The sequence below is a fragment of the Staurois parvus genome, unplaced genomic scaffold (genome assembly GCF_062004578.1).
Source record: "Staurois parvus isolate SC_StPar_1 unplaced genomic scaffold, SC_StPar_1.0 ptg000151l, whole genome shotgun sequence".
Classification (NCBI taxonomy): Eukaryota; Metazoa; Chordata; class Amphibia; order Anura; family Ranidae; genus Staurois; species Staurois parvus.
The window spans coordinates 9,212,272-9,237,336 of NW_028317947.1; the positions used below are offsets into that span (position 1 = coordinate 9,212,272).

The 25,065-nt window shown below is 44.3% G+C and overlaps 48 non-coding genes across 48 annotated transcripts; all 48 read left to right on the forward strand.

Annotated features, from left to right (window-relative positions):
- Nucleotides 1-826: 826 nt before the first annotated feature.
- TRNAL-CAG (transfer RNA leucine (anticodon CAG)) lies at nt 827-909 on the forward strand. The gene has a single exon. It is a non-coding gene; the product is annotated as a tRNA-Leu (tRNA).
- Nucleotides 910-1,694: 785 nt separating this feature from the next.
- On the forward strand, nt 1,695-1,777 carry TRNAL-CAG (transfer RNA leucine (anticodon CAG)). The gene has a single exon. It is a non-coding gene; the product is annotated as a tRNA-Leu (tRNA).
- Nucleotides 1,778-1,876: 99 nt separating this feature from the next.
- TRNAT-UGU (transfer RNA threonine (anticodon UGU)) lies at nt 1,877-1,949 on the forward strand. Its single transcript has one exon. It is a non-coding gene; the product is annotated as a tRNA-Thr (tRNA).
- A 611-nt stretch (nt 1,950-2,560) lies between these two features.
- Nucleotides 2,561-2,643, forward strand: TRNAL-CAG (transfer RNA leucine (anticodon CAG)). Its single transcript has one exon. It is a non-coding gene; the product is annotated as a tRNA-Leu (tRNA).
- Nucleotides 2,644-3,428: 785 nt separating this feature from the next.
- TRNAL-CAG (transfer RNA leucine (anticodon CAG)) lies at nt 3,429-3,511 on the forward strand. Its single transcript has one exon. It is a non-coding gene; the product is annotated as a tRNA-Leu (tRNA).
- Nucleotides 3,512-3,610: 99 nt separating this feature from the next.
- On the forward strand, nt 3,611-3,683 carry TRNAT-UGU (transfer RNA threonine (anticodon UGU)). Its single transcript has one exon. It is a non-coding gene; the product is annotated as a tRNA-Thr (tRNA).
- A 1,480-nt stretch (nt 3,684-5,163) lies between these two features.
- Nucleotides 5,164-5,246, forward strand: TRNAL-CAG (transfer RNA leucine (anticodon CAG)). The gene has a single exon. It is a non-coding gene; the product is annotated as a tRNA-Leu (tRNA).
- A 99-nt stretch (nt 5,247-5,345) lies between these two features.
- On the forward strand, nt 5,346-5,418 carry TRNAT-UGU (transfer RNA threonine (anticodon UGU)). The gene has a single exon. It is a non-coding gene; the product is annotated as a tRNA-Thr (tRNA).
- Nucleotides 5,419-6,030: 612 nt separating this feature from the next.
- TRNAL-CAG (transfer RNA leucine (anticodon CAG)) lies at nt 6,031-6,113 on the forward strand. Its single transcript has one exon. It is a non-coding gene; the product is annotated as a tRNA-Leu (tRNA).
- Nucleotides 6,114-6,212: 99 nt separating this feature from the next.
- TRNAT-UGU (transfer RNA threonine (anticodon UGU)) lies at nt 6,213-6,285 on the forward strand. The gene has a single exon. It is a non-coding gene; the product is annotated as a tRNA-Thr (tRNA).
- A 613-nt stretch (nt 6,286-6,898) lies between these two features.
- On the forward strand, nt 6,899-6,981 carry TRNAL-CAG (transfer RNA leucine (anticodon CAG)). The gene has a single exon. It is a non-coding gene; the product is annotated as a tRNA-Leu (tRNA).
- A 99-nt stretch (nt 6,982-7,080) lies between these two features.
- Nucleotides 7,081-7,153, forward strand: TRNAT-UGU (transfer RNA threonine (anticodon UGU)). Its single transcript has one exon. It is a non-coding gene; the product is annotated as a tRNA-Thr (tRNA).
- A 795-nt stretch (nt 7,154-7,948) lies between these two features.
- On the forward strand, nt 7,949-8,021 carry TRNAT-UGU (transfer RNA threonine (anticodon UGU)). Its single transcript has one exon. It is a non-coding gene; the product is annotated as a tRNA-Thr (tRNA).
- A 613-nt stretch (nt 8,022-8,634) lies between these two features.
- On the forward strand, nt 8,635-8,717 carry TRNAL-CAG (transfer RNA leucine (anticodon CAG)). Its single transcript has one exon. It is a non-coding gene; the product is annotated as a tRNA-Leu (tRNA).
- A 99-nt stretch (nt 8,718-8,816) lies between these two features.
- On the forward strand, nt 8,817-8,888 carry TRNAT-UGU (transfer RNA threonine (anticodon UGU)). The gene has a single exon. It is a non-coding gene; the product is annotated as a tRNA-Thr (tRNA).
- A 613-nt stretch (nt 8,889-9,501) lies between these two features.
- Nucleotides 9,502-9,584, forward strand: TRNAL-CAG (transfer RNA leucine (anticodon CAG)). Its single transcript has one exon. It is a non-coding gene; the product is annotated as a tRNA-Leu (tRNA).
- Nucleotides 9,585-10,369: 785 nt separating this feature from the next.
- TRNAL-CAG (transfer RNA leucine (anticodon CAG)) lies at nt 10,370-10,452 on the forward strand. Its single transcript has one exon. It is a non-coding gene; the product is annotated as a tRNA-Leu (tRNA).
- Nucleotides 10,453-10,551: 99 nt separating this feature from the next.
- TRNAT-UGU (transfer RNA threonine (anticodon UGU)) lies at nt 10,552-10,624 on the forward strand. Its single transcript has one exon. It is a non-coding gene; the product is annotated as a tRNA-Thr (tRNA).
- Nucleotides 10,625-11,236: 612 nt separating this feature from the next.
- Nucleotides 11,237-11,319, forward strand: TRNAL-CAG (transfer RNA leucine (anticodon CAG)). Its single transcript has one exon. It is a non-coding gene; the product is annotated as a tRNA-Leu (tRNA).
- A 99-nt stretch (nt 11,320-11,418) lies between these two features.
- Nucleotides 11,419-11,491, forward strand: TRNAT-UGU (transfer RNA threonine (anticodon UGU)). The gene has a single exon. It is a non-coding gene; the product is annotated as a tRNA-Thr (tRNA).
- A 613-nt stretch (nt 11,492-12,104) lies between these two features.
- TRNAL-CAG (transfer RNA leucine (anticodon CAG)) lies at nt 12,105-12,187 on the forward strand. The gene has a single exon. It is a non-coding gene; the product is annotated as a tRNA-Leu (tRNA).
- Nucleotides 12,188-12,972: 785 nt separating this feature from the next.
- On the forward strand, nt 12,973-13,055 carry TRNAL-CAG (transfer RNA leucine (anticodon CAG)). The gene has a single exon. It is a non-coding gene; the product is annotated as a tRNA-Leu (tRNA).
- Nucleotides 13,056-13,163: 108 nt separating this feature from the next.
- TRNAT-UGU (transfer RNA threonine (anticodon UGU)) lies at nt 13,164-13,236 on the forward strand. The gene has a single exon. It is a non-coding gene; the product is annotated as a tRNA-Thr (tRNA).
- A 613-nt stretch (nt 13,237-13,849) lies between these two features.
- TRNAL-CAG (transfer RNA leucine (anticodon CAG)) lies at nt 13,850-13,932 on the forward strand. Its single transcript has one exon. It is a non-coding gene; the product is annotated as a tRNA-Leu (tRNA).
- A 100-nt stretch (nt 13,933-14,032) lies between these two features.
- Nucleotides 14,033-14,105, forward strand: TRNAT-UGU (transfer RNA threonine (anticodon UGU)). Its single transcript has one exon. It is a non-coding gene; the product is annotated as a tRNA-Thr (tRNA).
- Nucleotides 14,106-14,718: 613 nt separating this feature from the next.
- TRNAL-CAG (transfer RNA leucine (anticodon CAG)) lies at nt 14,719-14,801 on the forward strand. The gene has a single exon. It is a non-coding gene; the product is annotated as a tRNA-Leu (tRNA).
- A 97-nt stretch (nt 14,802-14,898) lies between these two features.
- Nucleotides 14,899-14,971, forward strand: TRNAT-UGU (transfer RNA threonine (anticodon UGU)). Its single transcript has one exon. It is a non-coding gene; the product is annotated as a tRNA-Thr (tRNA).
- Nucleotides 14,972-15,584: 613 nt separating this feature from the next.
- Nucleotides 15,585-15,667, forward strand: TRNAL-CAG (transfer RNA leucine (anticodon CAG)). Its single transcript has one exon. It is a non-coding gene; the product is annotated as a tRNA-Leu (tRNA).
- A 99-nt stretch (nt 15,668-15,766) lies between these two features.
- TRNAT-UGU (transfer RNA threonine (anticodon UGU)) lies at nt 15,767-15,839 on the forward strand. Its single transcript has one exon. It is a non-coding gene; the product is annotated as a tRNA-Thr (tRNA).
- Nucleotides 15,840-16,452: 613 nt separating this feature from the next.
- TRNAL-CAG (transfer RNA leucine (anticodon CAG)) lies at nt 16,453-16,535 on the forward strand. Its single transcript has one exon. It is a non-coding gene; the product is annotated as a tRNA-Leu (tRNA).
- A 99-nt stretch (nt 16,536-16,634) lies between these two features.
- Nucleotides 16,635-16,707, forward strand: TRNAT-UGU (transfer RNA threonine (anticodon UGU)). The gene has a single exon. It is a non-coding gene; the product is annotated as a tRNA-Thr (tRNA).
- Nucleotides 16,708-17,318: 611 nt separating this feature from the next.
- On the forward strand, nt 17,319-17,401 carry TRNAL-CAG (transfer RNA leucine (anticodon CAG)). Its single transcript has one exon. It is a non-coding gene; the product is annotated as a tRNA-Leu (tRNA).
- A 99-nt stretch (nt 17,402-17,500) lies between these two features.
- Nucleotides 17,501-17,573, forward strand: TRNAT-UGU (transfer RNA threonine (anticodon UGU)). The gene has a single exon. It is a non-coding gene; the product is annotated as a tRNA-Thr (tRNA).
- A 794-nt stretch (nt 17,574-18,367) lies between these two features.
- On the forward strand, nt 18,368-18,440 carry TRNAT-UGU (transfer RNA threonine (anticodon UGU)). The gene has a single exon. It is a non-coding gene; the product is annotated as a tRNA-Thr (tRNA).
- Nucleotides 18,441-19,053: 613 nt separating this feature from the next.
- TRNAL-CAG (transfer RNA leucine (anticodon CAG)) lies at nt 19,054-19,136 on the forward strand. The gene has a single exon. It is a non-coding gene; the product is annotated as a tRNA-Leu (tRNA).
- Nucleotides 19,137-19,235: 99 nt separating this feature from the next.
- Nucleotides 19,236-19,307, forward strand: TRNAT-UGU (transfer RNA threonine (anticodon UGU)). The gene has a single exon. It is a non-coding gene; the product is annotated as a tRNA-Thr (tRNA).
- A 613-nt stretch (nt 19,308-19,920) lies between these two features.
- On the forward strand, nt 19,921-20,003 carry TRNAL-CAG (transfer RNA leucine (anticodon CAG)). Its single transcript has one exon. It is a non-coding gene; the product is annotated as a tRNA-Leu (tRNA).
- Nucleotides 20,004-20,102: 99 nt separating this feature from the next.
- On the forward strand, nt 20,103-20,175 carry TRNAT-UGU (transfer RNA threonine (anticodon UGU)). Its single transcript has one exon. It is a non-coding gene; the product is annotated as a tRNA-Thr (tRNA).
- Nucleotides 20,176-20,788: 613 nt separating this feature from the next.
- On the forward strand, nt 20,789-20,871 carry TRNAL-CAG (transfer RNA leucine (anticodon CAG)). Its single transcript has one exon. It is a non-coding gene; the product is annotated as a tRNA-Leu (tRNA).
- A 99-nt stretch (nt 20,872-20,970) lies between these two features.
- Nucleotides 20,971-21,043, forward strand: TRNAT-UGU (transfer RNA threonine (anticodon UGU)). The gene has a single exon. It is a non-coding gene; the product is annotated as a tRNA-Thr (tRNA).
- Nucleotides 21,044-21,655: 612 nt separating this feature from the next.
- Nucleotides 21,656-21,738, forward strand: TRNAL-CAG (transfer RNA leucine (anticodon CAG)). The gene has a single exon. It is a non-coding gene; the product is annotated as a tRNA-Leu (tRNA).
- A 99-nt stretch (nt 21,739-21,837) lies between these two features.
- Nucleotides 21,838-21,910, forward strand: TRNAT-UGU (transfer RNA threonine (anticodon UGU)). Its single transcript has one exon. It is a non-coding gene; the product is annotated as a tRNA-Thr (tRNA).
- A 613-nt stretch (nt 21,911-22,523) lies between these two features.
- On the forward strand, nt 22,524-22,606 carry TRNAL-CAG (transfer RNA leucine (anticodon CAG)). The gene has a single exon. It is a non-coding gene; the product is annotated as a tRNA-Leu (tRNA).
- Nucleotides 22,607-22,705: 99 nt separating this feature from the next.
- On the forward strand, nt 22,706-22,778 carry TRNAT-UGU (transfer RNA threonine (anticodon UGU)). The gene has a single exon. It is a non-coding gene; the product is annotated as a tRNA-Thr (tRNA).
- Nucleotides 22,779-23,391: 613 nt separating this feature from the next.
- TRNAL-CAG (transfer RNA leucine (anticodon CAG)) lies at nt 23,392-23,474 on the forward strand. Its single transcript has one exon. It is a non-coding gene; the product is annotated as a tRNA-Leu (tRNA).
- Nucleotides 23,475-23,573: 99 nt separating this feature from the next.
- On the forward strand, nt 23,574-23,646 carry TRNAT-UGU (transfer RNA threonine (anticodon UGU)). The gene has a single exon. It is a non-coding gene; the product is annotated as a tRNA-Thr (tRNA).
- A 612-nt stretch (nt 23,647-24,258) lies between these two features.
- TRNAL-CAG (transfer RNA leucine (anticodon CAG)) lies at nt 24,259-24,341 on the forward strand. Its single transcript has one exon. It is a non-coding gene; the product is annotated as a tRNA-Leu (tRNA).
- Nucleotides 24,342-24,440: 99 nt separating this feature from the next.
- TRNAT-UGU (transfer RNA threonine (anticodon UGU)) lies at nt 24,441-24,513 on the forward strand. Its single transcript has one exon. It is a non-coding gene; the product is annotated as a tRNA-Thr (tRNA).
- The last annotated feature ends 552 nt before the right edge of the window (nt 24,514-25,065 follow it).

Here is a 25,065-nt window from a genome sequence, read left to right on the forward strand (position 1 = left end):
AACAAAGTCACCATTATCTGTCATGGCTGTCCTGGCCATGTGCGATGCTCCATGTCCTTGTCCTTAATGCTGTCCTTCTAGACTTTGTAAAGAAGCCGGAAGTAGATGGAGATGATGATCTGGTCTTGCAGCACCTGTTCCAACATCTCAGACGTGTGTATGCTAGAGTGTCATATTAGTGTGTGAGTGAGTGTGTGTTCCCCTGTCTCTGTGTCTCATGCACTTTTAAGAGGCAAATGTACGTCATACTTTGTGATCTTAATACCTTCTATGGAAAGTATTACTGCTTAGCAAAGCCAATTCATAAAAGGGAAAGATGCTATACATATGATGTTTGATGGACAGGAACATATGTATGCTGATGTACCAATGATGTAACCCTCAGCTATATATAAAGAATAATTATAGCTTAAGAACATATCAATGTATAATCACTAAACTATATATGTATCAATGTTAGAAACGTATACTAAATACACACAGATTATTATTAAAATACGTACTGTAATAGTAAATCACTTCTAATAACCTTGACATAACTACCAAATACTTTTAACCAACTATCTCTAAATATAGTCTACTCAACTTTCAACTGGTATATACTATTTCAGCTTAACTTGTATATCTTTTGGTCTCAGCTATAATTGAAGAATAGTAAATACTACCATTTGTCACAGACCACTTACATATATTAATATTAATTATGACTAATCATAAAAACCAAATATTTTGCAAGCTTGCCATCAATATAAATGCCGAATCATAATTTAGATTTAACAGACTACATATGAGCATCACGGGATCTTGCTAAAAATCTCCTCAACAGGTCAGGATGGCCGAGCAGTCTAAGGCGCTGCGTTCAGGTCGCAGTCTCCACTGGAGGCGTGGGTTCGAATCCCACTTCTGAAAGCAGTTTCAGCTTTTCACAGCTTGCTCTTTAGGTTCTCTTGCTCCTTTAGCGCTCTAGCTCTAGTGCAAAAAAAATGCTGTCCAAAATTAGAAAAACAGGTCTCCATATCTCAGGGGTTAGAGCACTGGTCTTGTAAACCAGGGGTCGCGAATTCAAATCTCGCTGGGGCCTTTCTGCCGTTTTCAGGAACCGTAGCTCGCAAATTGGCATAATTAGATTTTTCCCCAAAAGGCCCAAGGTAACGGTTAGGTTATGACTATATGAAGGCCTCGAGATTATGAAATCTAAAGGTTAGGACAACTTGAATTTCCCCACATCTTGAAAGAGATAACATCTGCTACAAAGACTCGCTCTCTAATTCTGCATGGAAAGAAGAGTGCAATTCAAGCAAACAGATATCTTGCTAACTGCAAGACGCTCGCTATCCGCATGGAAAGAAAAGTGCAATTCAAGCAAAGAGAGATATCTTGCTAACTGCAAGACGCTGGATATCTGCGTATCCTTGTATTAAGATACTACTTTTGCACTTTTAACATGTGTCTTTGTATTTTTCTTCCAATGCTTTGTACATGAGGAAGGTAGCAAGAAATAGGTGAAAAGGGTGAGGCTTGTTGTAGAGCATTTTCTCCATCATGTGACGTTCAACAGATTTCTTTTGTTCCTTGAGCTCCAGGCGGAAGAGTGACATGAAGCCTAAACGTTGACACGTAGGCCTCCGCAGAGATAGCAGCACATTAGACTACATATGAGCATCACGGGATCTTGCGGAAGCTCTCCACAGCAGGTCAGGATGGCCGAGCGGTCTAAGGTGCAGCGTTCAGGTTGCAGTCTCTACTGGAGGTGTGGGTTCGAATCCCACTTCTGACAGCAGTTTCAGCTTTTCACAGCTTGCTCTTTAGGTTCTCTTGCTCCTTTAGCGCTCTAGCTCTAGTGCAAAAAAAATGCTGTCCAAAATTAGAAAAACAGGGCTCCATAGCTCAGGGGTTAGAGCACTGGTCTTGTAAACCAGGGGTCGCGAGTTCAAATCTCGCTGGGGCCTTTCTGCCGTTTTCAGGAACCGTAGCTCGCAAATTGGCATAATTAGATTTTTCCCCAAAAAGCCCAAGGTAAAGGTTAGGTTATGACAAAGAAGGCCTCGAGATTATGAAATATAAAGGTTAGGACAACTTGAATTTCCCCACATCTTGAAAGAGATAACATCTGCTACAAAGACTCGCTCTCTAATTCTGCATGGAAAGAAGAGTGCAATTCAAGCAAACAGATATCTTGCTAACTGCAAGACGCTCGCTATCCGCATGGAAAGAAAAGTGCAATTCAAGCAAAGAGAGATATCTTGCTAACTGCAAGACGCTGGCTATCTGCGTGTCCTTGTATTAGGATACTACTTTTGCACTTTTAACATGTGTCTTTGTATTTTTCTTCCAATGCTTTGTACATGAGGAAGGTAGCAAGAAAAAGGTGAAAAGGGTGAGGCTTGTTGTAGAGCATTTTCTCCATCATGTGACGTTCAACAGATTTCTTTTGTTCCTTGAGCTCCAGGCGGAAGAGCGACATGAAGCCAAAACGTTGAGACGTAGGCCTCCGCAGAGATAGCAGCACATTAGACAACATATGAGCGTCACGGGATCTTGCTGAAGCACTCCTCAACAGGTCAGGATGGCCGAGCGGTCTAAGGCGCTGCGTTCAGGTCGCAGTCTCCACTGGAGGCGTTGGTTCGAATCCCACTTCCGACAGCAGTTTCAGCTTTTCACAGCTTGCTCTTTAGGTTCTCTTGCTCCTTTAGCGCTCTAGCTCTAGTGCAAAAAAAATGCTGTCCAAAATTAGAAAAACAGGGCTCCGTAGCTCAAGGGTTAAAGCACTGGTCTTGTAAAACAGGGGTCGCGAGTTCAAATCTCGCTGGGGCCTTTCTTCCGTTTTCAGGAACCGTAGCTCTCAAATTGGCATAATTAGATTTTTCCCCAAAAGGCCCAAGGTAACGGTTAGGTTATGACTATATGAAGGCCTCGAGATTATGAAATCTAAAGGTTAGGACAACTTGAATTTCCCCACATCTTGAAAGAGATAACATCTGCTACAAAGACTCGCTCTCTAATTCTGCATGGAAAGAAGAGTGCAATTCAAGCAAACAGATATCTTGCTAACTGCAAGACGCTCGCTATCCGCATGGAAAGAAAAGTGCAATTCAAGCAAAGAGAGATATCTTGCTAACTGCAAGACGCTGGCTATCTGCGTGTCCTTGTATTAGGATACTACTTTTGCACTTTTAACATGTGTCTTTGTATTTTTCTTCCAATGCTTTGTACATGAGGAAGGTAGCAAGAAAAAGGTGAAAAGGGTGAGGCTTGTTGTAGAGCATTTTCTCCATCATGTGACGTTCAACAGATTTCTTTTGTTCCTTGAGCTCCAGGCGGAAGAGCGACATGAAGCCAAAACGTTGAGACGTAGGCCTCCGCAGATATAGCAGCACATTAGACAACATATGAGCGTCACGGGATCTTGCTGAAGCACTCCTCAACAGGTCAGGATGGCCGAGCGGTCTAAGGCGCTGCGTTCAGGTCGCAGTCTCCACTGGAGGCGTTGGTTCGAATCCCACTTCCGACAGCAGTTTCAGCTTTTCACAGCTTGCTCTTTAGGTTCTCTTGCTCCTTTAGCGCTCTAGCTCTAGTGCAAAAAAAATGCTGTCCAAAATTAGAAAAACAGGGCTCCGTAGCTCAAGGGTTAGAGCACTGGTCTTGTAAAACAGGGGTCGCGAGTTCAAATCTCGCTGGGGCCTTTCTTCCGTTTTCAGGAACCGTAGCTCTCAAATTGGCATAATTAGATTTTTCCCCAAAATGCCCAAGGTAACGTAAGGTTATGACTATATGAAGGCCTCGAGATTATGAAATCTAAAGGTTAGGACAACTTGAATTTCCCCACATCTTGAAAGAGATAACATCTGCTACAAAGACTCGCTCTCTAATTCTGCATGGAAAGAAGAGTGCAATTCAAGCAAACAGATATCTTGCTAACTGCAAGACGCTCGCTATCCGCATGGAAAGAAAAGTGCAATTCAAGCAAAGAGATATATCTTGCTAACTGCAAGACGCTGGCTATCTGCGTGTCCTTGTATTAGGATACTACTTTTGCACTTTTAACATGTGTCTTTGTATTTTTCTTCCAATGCTTTGTACATGAGGAAGGTAGCAAGAAAAAGGTGAAAAGGGTGAGGCTTGTTGTAGAGCATTTTCTCCATCATGTGACGTTCAACAGATTACTTTTGTTCCTTGAGCTCCAGGCGGCAGAGCGACATGAAGCCAAAACGTTGACACGTAGGCCTCCGCAGAGATAGCAGCACATTAGACTACATATGAGCCTCACGGGATCTTGCTGAAGCACTCCTCAACAGGTCAGGATGACCGAGCGGTCTAAGGCGCTGCGTTCAGGTCGCAGTCTCCACTGGAGGTGGGGGTTCGAATCCCACTACTGACAGCAGTTTCAGCTTTTCACAGCTTGCTCTTTAGGTTCTCTTGCTCCTTTAGCGCTCTAGCTCTAGTGCAAAAAAAATGCTGTCCAAAATTAGAAAAACAGGGCTCCATAGCTCAGGGGTTAGAGCACTGGTCTTGTAAACCAGGGGTCGCAAGTTCAAATCTCGCTGGGTCCTTTCTGCCGTTTTCGGGAACCGTAGCTCGCAAATTGGCATAATTAGATTTTTCCCCAAAAGGCCCAAGGTAACGGTTAGGTTATGACAATATGAAGGCCTCGAGATTATGAAATCTAAAGGTTAGGACAACTTGAATTTCCCCACATCTTGAAAGAGATAACATCTGCTACAAAGACTTGCTCTCTAATTCTGCATGGAAAGAAAAGTGCAATTCAAGCAAACAGATATATTGCTAACTGCAAGACGCTCGCTATCCGCATGGAAAGAAAAGTGCAATTCAAGCAAAGAGAGATATCTTGCTAACTGCAAGACGCTGGCTATCTGCGTATCCTTGTATTAAGATACTACTTTTGCACTTTTAACATGTGTCTTTGTATTTTTCTTCCAATGCTTTGTACATGAGGAAGGTAGCAAGAAAAAGGTGAAAAGGGTGAGGCTTGTTGTAGAGCATTTTCTCCATCATATGACGTTCAACAGATTACTTTTGTTCCTTGAGCTCCAGGCGGAAGAGCGACATGAAGCCAAAACGTTGACACGTAGGCCTCCGCAGAGATAGCAGCACATTAGACTACATATGAGCATCACGGGATCTTGCTAAAGAGCTCCTCAACAGGTCAGGATGGCCAAGCAGTCTAAGGCGCTGCGTTCAGGTCGCAGTCTCCACTGGAGGCGTGGGTTCGAATCCCACTTCTGAAAGCAGTTTCAGCTTTTCACAGCTTGCTCTTTAGGTTCTCTTGCTCCTTTAGCGCTCTAGCTCTAGTGCAAAAAAAATGCTATCCAACATGAAAAAAATAGGGCTCCATAGCTCAGGGGTTAGAGCACTGGTCTTGTAAACCATAGGTCGAGAGTTCAAATCTCACTGGGGCCTTTCTGCCATTTTCGGGAACCGTAGCTCGCAAATTGGCATAATTAGATTTTTCCCCAAAAGGTCCAAAGTAACGTAAGGTTATGACTATATGAAGGCCTCGAGATGATGAAATTTAATGGTTAGGACAACTTGAATTTCACCACATCTTGAAAGAGATAACATCTGCTACAAAGACTCGCTCTCTAATTCTGCATGGAAAGAAGAGTGCAATTCAAGCAAACAGATATCTTGCTAACTGCAAGACGCTCGCTATCCGCATGGAAAGAAAAGTGCAATTCAAGCAAAGAGAGATATCTTGCTAACTGCAAGACGCTGGATATCTGCGTATCCTTGTATTAAGATACTACTTTTGCACTTTTAACATGTGTCTTTGTATTTTTCTTCCAATGCTTTGTACATGAGGAAGGTAGCAAGAAAAAGGTAAAAAGGGTGAGGCTTGTTGTAGAGCATTTTCTCCATCATGTGACGTTCAACAGATTACTTTTGTTCCTTGAGCTCCAGGCGGAAGAGCGACATGAAGCCTAAACGTTGAGACGTAGGCCTCCGCAGAGATAGCAGCACATTAGACTACATATGAGCATCACGGGATCTTGCTGAAGCACTCCTCAACAGGTCAGGATGACCGAGCGGTCTAAGGCGCTGCGTTCAGGTCGCAGTCTCCACTGGAGGCGTGGGTTCGAATCCCACTACTGACAGCAGTTTCAGCTTTTCACAGCTTGCTCTTTAGGTTCTCTTGCTCCTTTAGCGCTCTAGCTCTAGTGCAAAAAAAATGCTGTCCAAAATTAGAAAAACAGGGCTCCATAGCTCAGGGGTTAGAGCACTGGTCTTGTAAACCAGGGGTCGCGAGTTCAAATCTCGCTGGGGCCTTTCTGCCGTTTTCAGGAACCGTAGCTCGCAAATTGGCATAATTAGATTTTTCCCCAAAAGGCCCAAGGTAACGGTTAGGTTATGACTATATGAAGGCCTCGAGATTATGAAATCTAAAGGTTAGGACAAGTTGAATTTCCCCACATCTTGAAAGAGATAACAGCTGCTACAAAGACTCGCTCTCTAATTCTGCATGGAAAGAAGAGTGCAATTCAAGCAAACAGATATCTTGCTAACTGCAAGACGCTCGCTATCCGCATGGAAAGAAAAGTGCAATTCAAGCAAAGAGAGATATCTTGCTAACTGCAAGACGCTGGCTATCTGCGTGTCCTTGTATTAGGATACTACTTTTGCACTTTTAACATGTGTCTTTGTATTTTTCTTCCAATGCTTTGTACATGAGGAAGGTAGCAAGAAAAAGGTGAAAAGGGTGAGGCTTGTTGTAGAGCATTTTCTCCATCATGTGACGTTCAACAGATTTCTTTTGTTCCTTGAGCTCCAGGCGGAAGAGCGACATGAAGCCAAAACGTTGAGACGTAGGCCTCCGCAGATATAGCAGCACATTAGACAACATATGAGCGTCACGGGATCTTGCTGAAGCACTCCTCAACAGGTCAGGATGGCCGAGCGGTCTAAGGCGCTGCGTTCAGGTCGCAGTCTCCACTGGAGGCGTTGGTTCGAATCCCACTTCCGACAGCAGTTTCAGCTTTTCACAGCTTGCTCTTTAGGTTCTCTTGCTCCTTTAGCGCTCTAGCTCTAGTGCAAAAAAAATGCTGTCCAAAATTAGAAAAACAGGGCTCCGTAGCTCAAGGGTTAGAGCACTGGTCTTGTAAAACAGGGGTCGCGAGTTCAAATCTCGCTGGGGCCTTTCTTCCGTTTTCAGGAACCGTAGCTCTCAAATTGGCATAATTAGATTTTTCCCCAAAATGCCCAAGGTAACGGTTAGGTTATGACTATATGAAGGCCTCGAGATTATGAAATCTAAAGGTTAGGACAACTTGAATTTCCCCACATCTTGAAAGAGATAACATCTGCTACAAAGACTCGCTCTCTAATTCTGCATGGAAAGAAGAGTGCAATTCAAGCAAACAGATATCTTGCTAACTGCAAGACGCTCGCTATCCGCATGGAAAGAAAAGTGCAATTCAAGCAAAGAGATATATCTTGCTAACTGCAAGACGCTGGCTATCTGCGTGTCCTTGTATTAGGATACTACTTTTGCACTTTTAACATGTGTCTTTGTATTTTTCTTCCAATGCTTTGTACATGAGGAAGGTAGCAAGAAAAAGGTGAAAAGGGTGAGGCTTGTTGTAGAGCATTTTCTCCATCATGTGACGTTCAACAGATTACTTTTGTTCCTTGAGCTCCAGGCGGCAGAGCGACATGAAGCCAAAACGTTGACACGTAGGCCTCCGCAGAGATAGCAGCACATTAGACTACATATGAGCCTCACGGGATCTTGCTGAAGCACTCCTCAACAGGTCAGGATGACCGAGCGGTCTAAGGCGCTGCGTTCAGGTCGCAGTCTCCACTGGAGGTGGGGGTTCGAATCCCACTACTGACAGCAGTTTCAGCTTTTCACAGCTTGCTCTTTAGGTTCTCTTGCTCCTTTAGCGCTCTAGCTCTAGTGCAAAAAAAATGCTGTCCAAAATTAGAAAAACAGGGCTCCATAGCTCAGGGGTTAGAGCACTGGTCTTGTAAAGCAGGGGTCGCGAGTTCAAATCTCGCTGGGGCCTTTCTGCCGTTTTCGGGAACCGTAGCTCGCAATTTGGCATAATTAGATTTTTCCCCAAAAGGCCCAAGGTAACGGTTAGGTTATGACTATATGAAGGCCTCGAGATTATGAAATCTAAAGGTTAGGACAACTTGAATTTCCCCACATCTTGAAAGAGATAACATCTGCTACAAAGACTCGCTCTCTAATTCTGCATGGAAAGAAGAGTGCAATTCAAGCAAACAGATATCTTGCTAACTGCAAGACGCTCGCTATCCGCATGGAAAGAAAAGTGCAATTCAAGCAAAGAGAGATATCTTGCTAACTGCAAGACGCTGGCTATCTGCGTGTCCTTGTATTAGGATACTACTTTTGCACTTTTAACATGTGTCTTTGTATTTTTCTTCCAATGCTTTGTACATGAGGAAGGTAGCAAGAAAAAGGTGAAAAGGGTGAGGCTTGTTGTAGAGCATTTTCTCCATCATGTGACGTTCAACAGATTACTTTTGTTCCTTGAGCTCCAGGCGGAAGAGCGACATGAAGCCAAAACGTTGACACGTAGGCCTCCGCAGAGATAGCAGCACATTAGACTACATATGAGCATCACGGGATCTTGCCGCAGCACTCCTCAACAGGTCAGGATGGCCGAGCGGTCTAAGGCGCTGCGTTCAGGTCGCAGTCTCCACTGGAGGCGTGGGTTCGAATCCCACTTCTGACCACAGTTTCAGGTTTTCACAGCTTGCTCTTTAGGTTCTCTTGCTCCTTTAGCGCTCTAGCTCTAGTGCAAAAAAAATGCTGTCCAAAATTTGAAAAACAGGGCTCCATAGCTCAGGGGTTAGAGCACTGGTCTTGTAAACCAGGGGTCGGAGTTCAAATCTCGCTGGGGCCTTTCTGCCGTTTTCGGGAACCGTAGCTCGCAAATTGGCATAATTAGATTTTTCCCCAAAAGGCCCATGGTAAAGGTTAGGTTATGACTATATGAAGGCCTCAAGATTATGAAATCTAAAGGTTAGAACAACTTGAATTTCCCCACATCTTGAAAGAGATAACATCTGCTACAAAGACTCGCTCTCTAATTCTGCATGGAAAGAAGAGTGCAATTCAAGCAAACAGATATCTTGCTATCTGCAAGACGCTCGCTATCCGCATGGAAAGAAAAGTGAAATTCAAGCAAAGAGAGATATCTTGCTAACTGCAAGACGCTGGCTATCTGCGTGTCCTTGTATTAGGATACTACTTTTGCACTTTTAACATGTGTCTTTGTATTTTTCTTCCAATGCTTTGTACATGAGGAAGGTAGCAAGAAAAAGGTGAAAAGGGTGAGGCTTGTTATAGAGCATTTTCTCCATCATGTGACGTTCAACAGATTACTTTTGTTCCTTGAGCTCCAGGCGGAAGAGCGACATGAAGCCAAAACGTTGAGACGTAGGCCTCCGCAGAGATAGCAGCATATTAGACTACATATGAGCCTCATGGGATCTTGCTGAAGCACTCCTCAACAGGTCAGGATGACCGAGCGGTCTAAGGCGCTGCGTTCAGGTCGCAGTCTCCACTGGAGGCGTGGGTTCGAATCCCACTTCTGACAGCAGTTTCAGCTTTTCACAGCTTGCTCTTTAGGTTCTCATGCTCCTTTAGCGCTCTAGCTCTAGTGCAAAAAAAATGCTGTCCAAAATTAGAAAAACAGGGCTCCATAGCTCAGGGGTTAGAGCACTGGTCTTGTAAACCAGGGGTCGCAAGTTCAAATCTCGCTGGGTCCTTTCTGCCGTTTTCGGGAACCGTAGCTCGCAAATTGGCATAATTAGATTTTTCCCCAAAAGGCCCAAGGTAACGGTTAGGTTATGACAATATGAAGGCCTCGAGATTATGAAATCTAAAGGTTAGGACAACTTGAATTTCCCCACATCTTGAAAGAGATAACATCTGCTACAAAGACTTGCTCTCTAATTCTGCATGGAAAGAAAAGTGCAATTCAAGCAAACAGATATATTGCTAACTGCAAGACGCTCGCTATCCGCATGGAAAGAAAAGTGCAATTCAAGCAAAGAGAGATATCTTGCTAACTGCAAGACGCTGGCTATCTGCGTATCCTTGTATTAAGATACTACTTTTGCACTTTTAACATGTGTCTTTGTATTTTTCTTCCAATGCTTTGTACATGAGGAAGGTAGCAAGAAAAAGGTGAAAAGGGTGAGGCTTGTTGTAGAGCATTTTCTCCATCATATGACGTTCAACAGATTACTTTTGTTCCTTGAGCTCCAGGCGGAAGAGCGACATGAAGCCAAAACGTTGACACGTAGGCCTCCGCAGAGATAGCAGCACATTAGACTACATATGAGCATCACGGGATCTTGCTAAAGAGCTCCTCAACAGGTCAGGATGGCCAAGCAGTCTAAGGCGCTGCGTTCAGGTCGCAGTCTCCACTGGAGGCGTGTGTTCGAATCCCACTTCTGACAGCAGTTTCAGCTTTTCACAGCTTGCTCTTTAGGTTCTCTTGCTCCTTTAGCGCTCTAGCTCTAGTGCAAAAAAAATGCTATCCAACATGAAAAAAATAGGGCTCCATAGCTCAGGGGTTAGAGCACTGGTCTTGTAAACCATAGGTCGAGAGTTCAAATCTCACTGGGGCCTTTCTGCCATTTTCGGGAACCGTAGCTCGCAAATTGGCATAATTAGATTTTTCCCCAAAAGGTCCAAAGTAACGTAAGGTTATGACTATATGAAGGCCTCGAGATGATGAAATTTAATGGTTAGGACAACTTGAATTTCACCACATCTTGAAAGAGATAACATCTGCTACAAAGACTCGCTCTCTAATTCTGCATGGAAAGAAGAGTGCAATTCAAGCAAACAGATATCTTGCTAACTGCAAGACGCTCGCTATCCGCATGGAAAGAAAAGTGCAATTCAAGCAAAGAGAGATATCTTGCTAACTGCAAGACGCTGGATATCTGCGTATCCTTGTATTAAGATACTACTTTTGCACTTTTAACATGTGTCTTTGTATTTTTCTTCCAATGCTTTGTACATGAGGAAGGTAGCAAGAAAAAGGTAAAAAGGGTGAGGCTTGTTGTAGAGCATTTTCTCCATCATGTGACGTTCAACAGATTACTTTTGTTCCTTGAGCTCCAGGCGGAAGAGCGACATGAAGCCAAAACGTTGAGACGTAGGCCTCCGCAGAGATAGCAGCACATTAGACTACATATGAGCATCACGGGATCTTGCTGAAGCACTCCTCAACAGGTCAGGATGACCGAGCGGTCTAAGGCGCTGCGTTCAGGTCGCAGTCTCCACTGGAGGCGTGGGTTCGAATCCCACTACTGACAGCAGTTTCAGCTTTTCACAGCTTGCTCTTTAGGTTCTCTTGCTCCTTTAGCGCTCTAGCTCTAGTGCAAAAAAAATGCTGTCCAAAATTAGAAAAACAGGGCTCCATAGCTCAGGGGTTAGAGCACTGGTCTTGTAAACCAGGGGTCACGAGTTCAAATCTCGCTGGGGCCTTTCTGCCGTTTTCAGGAACCGTAGCTCGCAAATTGGCATAATTAGATTTTTCCCCAAAAGGCCCAAGGTAACGGTTAGGTTATGACTATATGAAGGCCTCGAGATTATGAAATCTAAAGGTTAGGACAAGTTGAATTTCCCCACATCTTGAAAGAGATAACATCTGCTACAAAGACTCGCTCTCTAATTCTGCATGGAAAGAAGAGTGCAATTCAAGCAAACAGATATCTTGCTAACTGCAAGACGTTCGCTATCCGCATGGAAAGAAAAGTGCAATTCAAGCAAAGAGAGATATCTTGCTAACTGCAAGACGCTGGCTATCTGCGTGTCCTTGTATTAGGATACTACTTTTGCACTTTTAACATGTGTCTTTGTATTTTTCTTCCAATGCTTTGTACATGAGGAAGGTAGCAAGAAAAAGGTGAAAAGGGTGAGGCTTGTTATAGAGCATTTTCTCCATCATGTGACGTTCAACAGATTACTTTTGTTCCTTGAGCTCCAGGCGGAAGAGCGACATGAAGCCAAAACGTTGACACGTAGGCCTCCGCAGAGATAGCAGCACATTAGACTACATATGAGCATCACGGGATCTTGCTAAAAATCTCCTCAACAGGTCAGGATGGCCGAGCGGTCTAAGGCGCTGCGTTCAGGTCGCAGTCTCCACTGGAGGCGTGGGTTCGAATCCCACTTCTGAAAGCAGTTTCAGCTTTTCACAGCTTGCTCTTTAGGTTCTCTTGCTCCTTTAGCGCTCTAGCTCTAGTGCAAAAAAAATGCTGTCCAAAATTAGAAAAACAGGTCTCCATATCTCAGGGGTTAGAGCACTGGTCTTGTAAACCAGGGGTCGCGAATTCAAATCTCGCTGGGGCCTTTCTGCCGTTTTCAGGAACCGTAGCTCGCAAATTGGCATAATTAGATTTTTCCCCAAAAGGCCCAAGGTAACGGTTAGGTTATGACTATATGAAGGCCTCGAGATGATGAAATCTAAAAGTTAGGACAACTTGAATTTCCCCACATCTTGAAAGAGATAACATCTGCTACAAAGACTCGCTCTCTAATTCTGCATGGAAAGAAGAGTGCAATTCAAGCAAACAGATATCTTGCTAACTGCAAGACGCTCGCTATCCGCATGGAAAGAAAAGTGCAATTCAAGCAAAGAGAGATATCTTGCTAACTGCAAGACGCTGGCTATCTGCGTGTCCTTGTATTAGGATACTACTTTTGCACTTTTAACATGTGTCTTTGTATTTTTCTTCCAATGCTTTGTACATGAGGAAGGTAGCAAGAAAAAGGTGAAAAGGGTGAGGCTTGTTGTAGAGCATTTTCTCCATCATGTGACGTTCAACAGATTACTTTTGTTCCTTGAGCTCCAGGCGGAAGAGCGACATGAAGCCAAAACGTTGACACGTAGGCCTCCGCAGAGATAGCAGCACATTAGACTACATATGAGCATCACGGGATCTTGCTAAAGCATTCCTCAACAGGTCAGGATGGCCGAGCGGTCTAAGGCGCTGCGTTCAGGTCGCAGTCTCCACTGGAGGCGTGGGTTCGAATCCCACTTCTGACAGCAGTTTCAGCTTTTCACAGCTAGCTCTTTAGGTTCTCTTTCTCCTTTAGCGCTCTAGCTTTAGTGCAAAAACAATGCTGTCCAAAATTAGAAAAATTAGAAAAATAGGGCTCCATAGCTCAGGGGTTAGAGCACTGGTCTTGTAAACCAGAGGTCGCGAGTTCAAAACTCGCTGGGGCCTTTCTGCCATTTTCGGGAACCGTAGCTCGCAAATTGGCATAATTAGATTTTCCCCCAAAAGGCCCAAGGTAACGGTTAGGTTATGACTATATGAAGGCCTCGAGATGATGAAATTTAATGGTTAGGACAACTTGAATTTCACCACATCTTGAAAAAGATAACATCTGCTACAAACACTCGCTCTCTAATTCTGCATGGAAAGAAGAGTGCAATTCAAGCAAACAGATATCTTGCTAACTGCTAGACGCTCGCTATCCGCATGGAAAGAAAAGTGCAATTCAAGCAAAGAGAGATATCTTGCTAACTGCAAGACGCTGCCTATCTGCGTGTCCTTGTATTAGGATACTACTTTTGCACTTTTAACATGTGTCTTTGTATTTTTCTTCCAATGCTTTGTACATGAGGAAGGTAGCAAGAAAAAGGTGAAAAGGGTGAGGCTTGTTGTAGAGCATTTTCTCCATCATGTGACGTTCAACAGATTTCTTTTGTTCCTTGAGCTCCAGGCGGAAGAGCGACATGAAGCCAAAACGTTGACACGTAGGCCTCTGCAGAGATAGCAGCACATTAGACTACATATGAGCCTCACGGGATCTTGCTGAAGCACTCATCAACAGGTCAGGATGACCGAGCGGTCTAAGGCGCTGCGTTCAGGTCGCAGTCTCCACTGGAGGCGTGGGTTCGAATCCCACTACTGACAGCAGTTTCAGCTTTTCACAGCTTGCTCTTTAGGTTCTCTTGCTCCTTTAGCGCTCTAGCTCTAGTGCAAAAAAAATGCTGTCCAAAATTAGAAAAAACAGGGCTCCATAGCTCAGGGGTTAGAGCACTGGTCTTGTAAACCAGGGGTCGCGAATTCAAATCTCGCTGGGGCCTTTCTGCCGTTTTCAGGAACCGTAGCTCGCAAATTGGCATAATTAGATTTTTCCCCAAAAGGCCCAAGGTAACGGTTAGGTTATGACTATATGAAGGCCTCGAGATTATGAAATCTAAAGGTTAGGACCACTTGAATTTCCCCACATCTTGAAAGAGATAACATCTGCTACAAAGACTCGCTCTCTAATTCTGCATGGAAAGAAGAGTGCAATTCAAGCAAACAGATATCTTGCTAACTGCAAGACGCTCGCTATCCGCATGGAAAGAAAAGTGCAATTCAAGCAAAGAGAGATATCTTGCTAACTGCAAGACGCTGGCTATCTGCGTATCCTTGTATTAAGATACTACTTTTGCACTTTTAACATGTGTCTTTGTATTTTTCTTCCAATGCTTTGTACATGAGGAAGGTAGCAAGAAAAAGGTGAAAAGGGTGAGGCTTGTTGTAGAGCATTTTCTCCATCATGTGACGTTCAACAGATTTCTTTTGTTCCTTGAGCTCCAGGCGGAAGAGTGACATGAAGCCTAAACGTTGAAACGTAGGCCTCCGCAGAGATAGCAGCACATTAGACTACATATGATCATCATGGGATCTTGCTAAAGAATTCCTTAACAGGTCAGGATGGCCGAGCGGTCTAAGGCGCTGCGTTCAGGTCGCAGTCTCCACTGGAGGCGTGGGTTCGAATCCCACTTCTGACCGCAGTTTCAGCTTTTCACAGCTTGCTCTTTAGGTTCTCTTGCTCCTTTAGCGCTCTAGCTTTAGTGCAAAAAAAATGCTGTCCAAAATTAGAAAAACAGCTCCATAGCTCAGGGGTTAGAGCACTGGTCTTGTAAACCAGGGGTCGCGAGTTCAAATCTCGCTAGGGCCTTTCTGCCGTTTTCGGGAACCGTAGCTCGCAAATTGACATAATTAGATTTTTCCCCAAAAGGCCCAAGGTAACGGTTAGGTTATGACTATATGAAGGCCTCGAGATTATGAAATCTAAAGGTTAGGACAACTTGAATTTCCCCACATCTTGAAAGAGATAACATCTGCTACAAAGACTCGCTCTCTAATTCTGCATGGAAAGAAGAGTGCAATTCAAGCAAACAGATATCTTGCTAACTGCAAGACGCTCGCTATCCGCATGGAAAGAAAAGTGCAATTCAAGCAAAGAGAGATATCTTGCTAACTGCAAGACGCTGGCTATCTGCGTATCCTTGTATTAAGATACTACTTTTGCACTTTTAACATGTGTCTTTGTATTTTTCTTCCAATGCTTTGTACATGAGGAAGGTAGCAAGAAAAAGGTGAAAAGGGTGAGGCTTGTTGTTGAGCATTTTCTCCATCATGTGACGTTCAACAGATTACTTTTGTTCCTTGAGCTCCAGGCGGAAGAGCGACATGAAGCCTAAACGTTGACACGTAGGCCTCCGCAGAGATAGCAGCACATTAGACTACATATGATCATCATGGGATCTTGCTAAAGAATTCCTTAACAGGTCAGGATGGCCGAGCGGTCTAAGGCGCTGCGTTCAGGTCGCAGTCTCCACTGGAGGCGTGGGTTCGAATCCCACTTCTGACCGCAGTTTCAGCTTTTCACAGCTTGCTCTTTAGGTTCTCTTGCTCCTTTAGCGCTCTAGCTTTAGTGCAAAAAAAATGCTGTCCAAAATTAGGAAAACAGGGCTCCATAACTCAGGGGTTAGAGCACTGGTCTTGTAAACCAGGGGTCGCGAGTTCAAATCTCGCTAGGGCCTTTCTGCCGTTTTCGGGAACCGTAGCTCGCAAATTGACATAATTAGATTTTTCCCCAAAAGACCCAAGGTAACGGTTAGGTTATGACTATATGAAGGCCTCGAGATTATGAAATCTAAAGGTTAGGACAACTTGAATTTCCCCACATCTTGAAAGAGATAACATCTGCTACAAAGACTCGCTCTCTAATTCTGCATGGAAAGAAGAGTGCAATTCAAGCAAACAGATATCTTGCTAACTGCAAGACGCTCGCTATCCGCATGGAAAGAAAAGTGCAATTCAAGCAAAGAGAGATATCTTGCTAACTGCAAGACGCTGGATATCTGCGTATCCTTGTATTAAGATACTACTTTTGCACTTTTAACATGTGTCTTTGTATTTTTCTTCCAATGCTTTGTACATGAGGAAGGTAGCAAGAAATAGGTGAAAAGGGTGAGGCTTGTTGTAGAGCATTTTCTCCATCATGTGACGTTCAACAGATTTCTTTTGTTCCTTGAGCTCCAGGCGGAAGAGTGACATGAAGCCTAAACGTTGACACGTAGGCCTCCGCAGAGATAGCAGCACATTAGACTACATATGAGCATCACGGGATCTTGCGGAAGCTCTCCACAGCAGGTCAGGATGGCCGAGCGGTCTAAGGCGCAGCGTTCAGGTTGCAGTCTCTACTGGAGGTGTGGGTTCGAATCCCACTTCTGACAGCAGTTTCAGCTTTTCACAGCTTGCTCTTTAGGTTCTCTTGCTCCTTTAGCGCTCTAGCTCTAGTGCAAAAAAAATGCTGTCCAAAATTAGAAAAACAGGGCTCCATAGCTCAGGGGTTAGAGCACTGGTCTTGTAAACCAGGGGTCGCGAGTTCAAATCTCGCTGGGGCCTTTCTGCCGTTTTCAGGAACCGTAGCTCGCAAATTGGCATAATTAGATTTTTCCCCAAAAAGCCCAAGGTAAAGGTTAGGTTATGACAAAGAAGGCCTCGAGATTATGAAATATAAAGGTTAGGACAACTTGAATTTCCCCACATCTTGAAAGAGATAACATCTGCTACAAAGACTCGCTCTCTAATTCTGCATGGAAAGAAGAGTGCAATTCAAGCAAACAGATATCTTGCTAACTGCAAGACGCTCGCTATCCGCATGGAAAGAAAAGTGCAATTCAAGCAAAGAGAGATATCTTGCTAACTGCAAGACGCTGGCTATCTGCGTGTCCTTGTATTAGGATACTACTTTTGCACTTTTAACATGTGTCTTTGTATTTTTCTTCCAATGCTTTGTACATGAGGAAGGTAGCAAGAAAAAGGTGAAAAGGGTGAGGCTTGTTGTAGAGCATTTTCTCCATCATGTGACGTTCAACAGATTTCTTTTGTTCCTTGAGCTCCAGGCGGAAGAGCGACATGAAGCCAAAACGTTGAGACGTAGGCCTCCACAGATATAGCAGCACATTAGACAACATATGAGCGTCACGGGATCTTGCTGAAGCACTCCTCAACAGGTCAGGATGGCCGAGCGGTCTAAGGCGCTGCGTTCAGGTCGCAGTCTCCACTGGAGGCGTTGGTTCGAATCCCACTTCCGACAGCTGTTTCAGCTTTTCACAGCTTGCTCTTTAGGTTCTCTTGCTCCTTTAGCGCTCTAGCTCTAGTGCAAAAAAAATGCTGTCCAAAATTAGAAAAACAGGGCTCCGTAGCTCAAGGGTTAGAGCACTGGTCTTGTAAAACAGGGGTCGCGAGTTCAAATCTCGCTGGGGCCTTTCTTCCGTTTTCAGGAACCGTAGCTCTCAAATTGGCATAATTAGATTTTTCCCCAAAATGCCCAAGGTAACGTAAGGTTATGACTATATGAAGGCCTCGAGATTATGAAATCTAAAGGTTAGGACAAGTTGAATTTCCCCACATCTTGAAAGAGATAACATCTGCTACAAAGACTCGCTCTCTAATTCTGCATGGAAAGAAGAGTGCAATTCAAGCAAACAGATATCTTGCTAACTGCAAGACGCTCGCTATCCGCATGGAAAGAAAAGTGCAATTCAAGCAAAGAGATATATCTTGCTAACTGCAAGACGCTGGCTATCTGCGTGTCCTTGTATTAGGATACTACTTTTGCACTTTTAACATGTGTCTTTGTATTTTTCTTCCAATGCTTTGTACATGAGGAAGGTAGCAAGAAAAAGGTGAAAAGGGTGAGGCTTGTTGTAGAGCATTTTCTCCATCATGTGACGTTCAACAGATTACTTTTGTTCCTTGAGCTCCAGGCGGCAGAGCGACATGAAGCCAAAACGTTGACACGTAGGCCTCCGCAGAGATAGCAGCACATTAGACTACATATGAGCCTCACGGGATCTTGCTGAAGCACTCCTCAACAGGTCAGGATGACCGAGCGGTCTAAGGCGCTGCGTTCAGGTCGCAGTCTCCACTGGAGGTGGGGGTTCGAATCCCACTACTGACAGCAGTTTCAGCTTTTCACAGCTTGCTCTTTAGGTTCTCTTGCTCCTTTAGCGCTCTAGCTCTAGTGCAAAAAAAATGCTGTCCAAAATTAGAAAAACAGGGCTCCATAGCTCAGGGGTTAGAGCACTGGTCTTGTAAACCAGGGGTCGCGAGTTCAAATCTCGCTGGGGCCTTTCTGCTGTTTTCGGGAACCGTAGCTCGCAATTTGGCATAATTAGATTTTTCCCCAAAAGGCCCAAGGTAACGGTTAGGTTATGACTATATGAAGGCCTCGAGATTATGAAATCTAAAGGTTAGGACAACTTGAATTTCCCCACATCTTGAAAGAGATAACATCTGCTACAAAGACTCGCTCTCTAATTCTGCATGGAAAGAAGAGTGCAATTCAAGCAAACAGATATCTTGCTAACTGCAAGACGCTCGCTATCCGCATGGAAAGAAAAGTGCAATTCAAGCAAAGAGAGATATCTTGCTAACTGCAAGACGCTGGCTATCTGCGTGTCCTTGTATTAGGATACTACTTTTGCACTTTTAACATGTGTCTTTGTATTTTTCTTCCAATGCTTTGTACATGAGGAAGGTAGCAAGAAAAAGGTGAAAAGGGTGAGGCTTGTTGTAGAGCATTTTCTCCATCATGTGACGTTCAACAGATTACTTTTGTTCCTTGAGCTCCAGGCGGAAGAGCGACATGAAGCCAAAACGTTGACACGTAGGCCTCCGCAGAGATAGCAGCACATTAGACTACATATGAGCATCACGGGATCTTGCCGCAGCACTCCTCAACAGGTCAGGATGGCCGAGCGGTCTAAGGCGCTGCGTTCAGGTCGCAGTCTCCACTGGAGGCGTGGGTTCGAATCCCACTTCTGACCACAGTTTCAGCTTTTCACAGCTTGCTCTTTAGGTTCTCTTGCTCCTTTAGCGCTCTAGCTCTAGTGCAAAAAAAATGCTGTCCAAAATTTGAAAAACAGGGCTCCATAGCTCAGGGGTTAGAGCACTGGTCTTGTAAACCAGGGGTCGGAGTTCAAATCTCGCTGGGGCCTTTCTGCCGTTTTCGGGAACCGTAGCTCGCAAATTGGCATAATTAGATTTTTCCCCAAAAGGCCCATGGTAAAGGTTAGGTTATGACTATATGAAGGCCTCAAGATTATGAAATCTAAAGGTTAGAACAACTTGAATTTCCCCACATCTTGAAAGAGATAACATCTGCTACAAAGACTCGCTCTCTAATTCTGCATGGAAAGAAGAGTGCAATTCAAGCAAACAGATATCTTGCTATCTGCAAGACGCTCGCTATCCGCATGGAAAGAAAAGTGAAATTCAAGCAAAGAGAGATATCTTGCTAACTGCAAGACGCTGGCTATCTGCGTGTCCTTGTATTAGGATACTACTTTTGCACTTTTAACATGTGTCTTTGTATTTTTCTTCCAATGCTTTGTACATGAGGAAGGTAGCAAGAAAAAGGTGAAAAGGGTGAGGCTTGTTATAGAGCATTTTCTCCATCATGTGACGTTGAACAGATTACTTTTGTTCCTTGAGCTCCAGGCGGAAGAGCGACATGAAGCCAAAACGTTGAGACGTAGGCCTCCGCAGAGATAGCAGCACATTAGACTACATATGAGCCTCATGGGATCTTGCTGAAGCACTCCTCAACAGGTCAGGATGACCGAGCGGTCTAAGGCGCTGCGTTCAGGTCGCAGTCTCCACTGGAGGCGTGGGTTCGAATCCCACTTCTGACAGCAGTTTCAGCTTTTCACAGCTTGCTCTTTAGGTTCTCATGCTCCTTTAGCGCTCTAGCTCTAGTGCAAAAAAAATGCTGTCCAAAATTAGAAAAACAGGGCTCCATAGCTCAGGGGTTAGAGCACTGGTCTTGTAAACCAGGGGTCGCAAGTTCAAATCTCGCTGGGTCCTTTCTGCCGTTTTCGGGAACCGTAGCTCGCAAATTGGCATAATTAGATTTTTCCCCAAAAGGCCCAAGGTAACGGTTAGGTTATGACAATATGAAGGCCTCGAGATTATGTAATCTAAAGGTTAGGACAACTTGAATTTCCCCACATCTTGAAAGAGATAACATCTGCTACAAAGACTTGCTCTCTAATTCTGCATGGAAAGAAAAGTGCAATTCAAGCAAACAGATATATTGCTAACTGCAAGACGCTCGCTATCCGCATGGAAAGAAAAGTGCAATTCAAGCAAAGAGAGATATCTTGCTAACTGCAAGACGCTGGCTATCTGCGTATCCTTGTATTAAGATACTACTTTTGCACTTTTAACATGTGTCTTTGTATTTTTCTTCCAATGCTTTGTACATGAGGAAGGTAGCAAGAAAAAGGTGAAAAGGGTGAGGCTTGTTGTAGAGCATTTTCTCCATCATATGACGTTCAACAGATTACTTTTGTTCCTTGAGCTCCAGGCGGAAGAGCGACATGAAGCCAAAACGTTGACACGTAGGCCTCCGCAGAGATAGCAGCACATTAGACTACATATGAGCATCACGGGATCTTGCTAAAAAGCTCCTCAACAGGTCAGGATGGCCAAGCAGTCTAAGGCGCTGCGTTCAGGTCGCAGTCTCCACTGGAGGCGTGGGTTCGAATCCCACTTCTGAAAGCAGTTTCAGCTTTTCACAGCTTGCTCTTTAGGTTCTCTTGCTCCTTTAGCGCTCTAGCTCTAGTGCAAAAAAAATGCTATCCAACATGAAAAAAATAGGGCTCCATAGCTCAGGGGTTAGAGCACTGGTCTTGTAAACCATAGGTCGAGAGTTCAAATCTCACTGGGGCCTTTCTGCCATTTTCGGGAACCGTAGCTCGCAAATTGGCATAATTAGATTTTTCCCCAAAAGGTCCAAAGTAACGTAAGGTTATGACTATATGAAGGCCTCGAGATGATGAAATTTAATGGTTAGGACAACTTGAATTTCACCACATCTTGAAAGAGATAACATCTGCTACAAAGACTCGCTCTCTAATTCTGCATGGAAAGAAGAGTGCAATTCAAGCAAACAGATATCTTGCTAACTGCAAGACGCTCGCTATCCGCATGGAAAGAAAAGTGCAATTCAAGCAAAGAGAGATATCTTGCTAACTGCAAGACGCTGGATATCTGCGTATCCTTGTATTAAGATACTACTTTTGCACTTTTAACATGTGTCTTTGTATTTTTCTTCCAATGCTTTGTACATGAGGAAGGTAGCAAGAAAAAGGTAAAAAGGGTGAGGCTTGTTGTAGAGCATTTTCTCCATCATGTGACGTTCAACAGATTACTTTTGTTCCTTGAGCTCCAGGCGGAAGAGCGACATGAAGCCAAAACGTTGACACGTAGGCCTCCGCAGAGATAGCAGCACATTAGACTACATATGAGCATCACGGGATCTTGCTGAAGCACTCCTCAACAGGTCAGGATGACCGAGCGGTCTAAGGCGCTGCGTTCAGGTCGCAGTCTCCACTGGAGGCGTGGGTTCGAATCCCACTACTGACAGCAGTTTCAGCTTTTCACAGCTTGCTCTTTAGGTTCTCTTGCTCCTTTAGCGCTCTAGCTCTAGTGCAAAAAAAATGCTGTCCAAAATTAGAAAAACAGGGCTCCATAGCTCAGGGGTTAGAGCACTGGTCTTGTAAACCAGGGGTCGCGAGTTCAAATCTCGCTGGGGCCTTTCTGCCGTTTTCAGGAACCGTAGCTCGCAAATTGGCATAATTAGATTTTTCCCCAAAAGGCCCAAGGTAACGGTTAGGTTATGACTATATGAAGGCCTCGAGAATATGAAATCTAAAGGTTAGGACAAGTTGAATTTCCCCACATCTTGAAAGAGATAACATCTGCTACAAAGACTCGCTCTCTAATTCTGCATGGAAAGAAGAGTGCAATTCAAGCAAACAGATATCTTGCTAACTGCAAGACGTTCGCTATCCGCATGGAAAGAAAAGTGCAATTCAAGCAAAGAGAGATATCTTGCTAACTGCAAGACGCTGGCTATCTGCGTGTCCTTGTATTAGGATACTACTTTTGCACTTTTAACATGTGTCTTTGTATTTTTCTTCCAATGCTTTGTACATGAGGAAGGTAGCAAGAAAAAGGTGAAAAGGGTGAGGCTTGTTGTAGAGCATTTTCTCCATCATGTGACGTTCAACAGATTACTTTTGTTCCTTGAGCTCCAGGCGGAAGAGCGACATGAAGCCAAAACGTTGACACGTAGGCCTCCGCAGAGATAGCAGCACATTAGACTACATATGAGCCTCACGGGATCTTGCTGAAACACTCCTCAACAGGTCAGGATGACCGAGCGGTCTAAGGCGCTGCATTCAGGTCGCAGTCTCCACTGGAGGCGTGGGTTCGAATCCCACTTCTGACCGCAGTTTCAGCTTTTCACAGCTTGCTCTTTAGGTTCTCTTGGTCCTTTAGCGCTCTAGCTCTAGTGCAAAAAAAATGCTGTCCAACATTAGAAAAACAGGGCTCCATAGCTCAGGGGTTAGAGCACTGGTCTTGTAAACCAGGGGTCGCGAGTTCAAATCTCGCTGGGGCCTTTCTGCCGTTTTCGGGAACCGTAGCTCGCAAATTGACATAATTAGATTTTTCCCCAAAAGGCCCAAGGTAACGGTTAGGTTATGACTATATGAAGGCCTCGAGATTATGAAATCTAAAGGTTAGGACAACTTGAATTTCCCCACATCTTGAAAGAGATAACATCTGCTACAAAGACTCGCTCTCTAATTCTGCATGGAAAGAAGAGTGCAAATCAAGCAAACAGATATCTTGCTAACTGCAAGACGCTCGCTATCCGCATGGAAAGAAAAGTGCAATTCAAGCAAAGAGAGATATCTTGCTAACTGCAAGACGCTGGATATCTGGGTATCCTTGTATTAAGATACTACTTTTGCACTTTTAACATGTGTCTTTGTATTTTTCTTCCAATGCTTTGTACATGAGGAAGGTAGCAAGAAAAAGGTGAAAAGGGTGAGGCTTGTTGTAGAGCATTTTCTCCATCATGTGACGTTCAACAGATTTCTTTTGTTCCTTGAGCTCCAGGCGGAAGAGTGACATGAAGCCTAAACGTTGACACGTAGGCCTCCGCAGAGATAGCAGCACATTAGACTACATATGAGCATCACGGGATCTTGCTAAAGCACTCCTCAACAGGTCAGGATGGCCGAGCGGTCTAAGGCGCTGCGTTCAGGTCGCAGTCTCCACTGGAGGCGTGGGTTCGAATCCCACTTCTGACAGCAGTTTCAGCTTTTCACAGCTTGCTCTTTAGGTTCTCTTGCTCCTTTAGCGCTCTAGCTCTAGTGCAAAAAAAATGCTGTCCAACATTAGAAAAATAGGGCTCCATAGCTCAGGGGTTAGAGCACTGGTCTTGTAAACCAGAGGTCGCGAGTTCAAATCTCGCTGGGGCCTTTCTGCCATTTTCGGGAACCGTAGCTCGCAAATTGGCATAATTAGATTTTTCCCCAAAAGGCCCAAGGTAACGTAAGGTTATGACTATATGAAGGCCTCGAGATAATGAAATTTAATGGTTAGGACAACTTGAATTTCACCACATCTTGAAAGAGATAACATCTGCTACAAAGACTCGCTCTCTAATTCTGCATGGAAAGAAGAGTGCAATTCAAGCAAACAGATATCTTGCTAACTGCAAGACGCTCGCTATCCGCATGGAAAGAAAAGTGCAATTCAAGCAAAGAGAGATATCTTGCTAACTGCAAGACGCTGGATATCTGCGTATCCTTGTATTAAGATACTACTTTTGCACTTTTAACATGTGTCTTTGTATTTTTCTTCCAATGCTTTGTACATGAGGAAGGTAGCAAGAAAAAGGTGAAAAGGGTGAGGCTTGTTGTAGAGCATTTTCTCCATCATGTGACGTTCAACAGATTTCTTTTGTTCCTTGAGCTCCAGGCGGAAGAGTGACATGAAGCCTAAACGTTGACACGTAGGCCTCCGCAGAGATAGCAGCACATTAGACTACATATGAGCATCACGGGATCTTGCTAAAGCACTCCTCAACAGGTCAGGATGGCCGAGCGGTCTAAGGCGCTGTGTTCAGGTCGCAGTCTCCACTGGAGGCGTGGGTTCGAATCCCACTTCTGACAGCAGTTTCAGCTTTTCACAGCTTGCTCTTTAGGTTCTCTTGCTCCTTTAGCGCTCTAGCTCTAGTGCAAAAAAAATGCTTTCCAACATTAGAAAAAAAGGGCTCCATAGCTCAGGGGTTAGAGCACTGGTCTTGTAGACCAGAGGTCGCGAGTTCAAATCTCGCTGGGGCCTTTCTGCCATTTTCGGGAACCGTAGCTCGCAAATTGGCATAATTAGATTTTCCCCCAAAAGGCCCAAGGTAACGTAAGGTTATGACGATATGAAGGCCTCGAGATGATGAAATTTAATGGTTAGGACAACTTGAATTTCACCACATCTTGAAAGAGATAACATCTGCTACAAAGACTCGCTCTCTAATTCTGCATGGAAAGAAGAGTGCAAATCAAGCAAACAGATATCTTGCTAACTGCAAGACGCTCGCTATCCGCATGGAAAGAAAAGTGCAATTCAAGCAAAGAGAGATATCTTGCTAACTGCAAGGCGCTGGATATCTGCGTATCCTTGTATTAAGATACTACTTTTGCACTTTTAACATGTGTCTTTGTATTTTTCTTCCAATGCTTTGTACATGAGGAAGGTAGCAAGAAAAAGGTGAAAAGGGTGAGGCTTGTTGTAGAGCATTTTCTCCATCATGTGACGTTCAACAGATTTCTTTTGTTCCTTGAGCTCCAGGCGGAAGAGTGATATGAAGTCTAAACGTTGAGACGTAGGCCTCCGCAGAGA